This window comes from Poecilia latipinna, unplaced genomic scaffold, assembly GCF_001443285.1.
Source record: "Poecilia latipinna isolate Pla-1442-1.1 unplaced genomic scaffold, P_latipinna-1.0 Scaffold3175, whole genome shotgun sequence".
Classification (NCBI taxonomy): domain Eukaryota; kingdom Metazoa; phylum Chordata; class Actinopteri; order Cyprinodontiformes; family Poeciliidae; genus Poecilia; species Poecilia latipinna.
This window is the reverse complement of record NW_015115791.1, coordinates 47,090-48,878: the sequence shown is the minus strand read 5'-3', so window position 1 is coordinate 48,878 and position 1,789 is coordinate 47,090. Positions and strand designations below refer to the sequence as shown.

The window sequence follows — 1,789 nt, the reverse complement described above, 5'->3', positions numbered from 1 at the left end:
TTCCGTTCCGCGCACCGCCTGTTGCTGCTAATCAAAGATCGTAGATCCACGTTCTTTGAGCCAATATGGCAAAAATTGGTCGGGACTTTTTCATATCCCGTGAATATTGGTCGGGACATGTCCCTACCGTCCCTACCCAAACCTACGCCCATGGGGATCTGGCATCTCCAGCTTGCTGCTCTTTATAGGGCGGCTGACAAGCCCCAATACACTTCACCTGCAGAACTGAAACAGAGAGACACAGAGCTCTCTCCGAAAGAGAGCCCCAAGAGGTCAGTGACCGTAGCAAATGGTAAAGAATTGGTAGTGTGGTTTAATATAGTGTTCTTATCATAATTCATTATGTTTTGCTTTTTTCAATTCAAAGATGCCATGTAAAGAAAGATGTCAGAAACGAAAAAGAAAGGATCTACTCGAAGCAGCAAAAGGTAGTGGATTGTTGACCAACTGGGTCAGAACGAGTACCGTAAGTAACAAAAAAAAAAAAAAAAAAAAGGTTCTTACCTATATTGTTAATGATAGAGAACAATATATTTAATATTACAAGGCAGCTGTTATGTTTTATTATGTTAAGATGTACTAAATCTAGTTGTATATCTCACAATTTTAATTTATCATTGTTTATTAAACTCTGAAAGCTCTGTGACTTTAATATTCTGACCTAAAATGTGGTTAGATGTGCCCTTTTTTTGAACACCTGCTCTGCACAGCCCTTAGTTAACCTGCTCTGTTGGTAAACATTATGATGTCTCCTCAATCTGTACAGACTGGCCTTGGTCTTATTTGAATACACAGCTTTATGGTGTTTTCTTTTGTTAATTGATTATAGAAAATATTTGAACCTCCATGTAAGTTTTTAAGACATTTCATTGTTAATTTTAGGTAGCTGTGAAACCACCCATGTTAATCTGAACCTATTTTGTTAAGGATTCAACAGATTTGTTGCTATCTTAAATATTGAATCTGTCCTTTGTGTGCAGTGAAATTAACATTAAAGTTAATTCAGGAAACACTGTTGTCATTGTCTTCTTTCTACATTATAAATCTAATGAGGCCTCTATTAAAATCATATATTTGTGACATCAAACTTTTTTTCTGTCATAAAGCAGTGGTCAAACTATGGCTAAATGTTTGTAACTTTCAACAAATGGAAACCAAAAAGGTTTTAAGGTAAAGACACTATGAATACTGCTCATCTACCTCAACACAGGTAACGTTTCCACTGTATCCAAGTAAATGTGATTACAATTGAGTGAAAATTGTACAGCAGTTCAGTTCAGAACGGTCGGTGTCCTTTCCGCCACCCAGTGATACCACATCAATGGTACAGGAGACTGTACCGCTCAAAAATGCACAATATGTCTATTATCTATAAATAATTTTAGGATATTATAAGGAATTGCTGAGATATACCGTTTTCCACCGAACTAACGTGTCTGGCACTTCGGCACAAGCACAGTGAGAAACATTTCGAGGATAACAACACTAGACTCAGAGCAAAACTCAGATGACCCAGCTTTTAATAGCATGCAAACGCACCATCTACACACAAATCTGGGAGCTCCCCAAAGCGTCAAATGAGTCTCAAAAATACTCATGCACTCCCAACCGGATCTGTGTTGTGTGTGTGTGTGTACCAGGTAACTTGTGCATACTTTTTCAACATTTATAGGCATAGGTGTAGGTTTATTTTATTTTTAAGGTTTACAAATCCAGTATTACACATGCAAAGATATTTTTACACACGCACAAATCCTTTTACACACACACAAATCATTTTACACATGCA

At 37.2% G+C, this 1,789-nt stretch overlaps 1 long non-coding RNA gene across 1 annotated transcript in view; it reads right to left on the bottom strand.

The window, feature by feature from the left end:
• Positions 1 to 1,083: 1,083 nt before the first annotated feature.
• Positions 1,084 to 1,789, bottom strand: part of LOC106940317 (uncharacterized) — a 21,580-nt gene continuing 20,874 nt past the window's right edge. The window contains exon 3 of the long non-coding RNA XR_001423054.1: positions 1,084 to 1,095. This is a non-coding gene — a long non-coding RNA (uncharacterized LOC106940317). The remainder of the gene's footprint in view (positions 1,096 to 1,789) is intronic.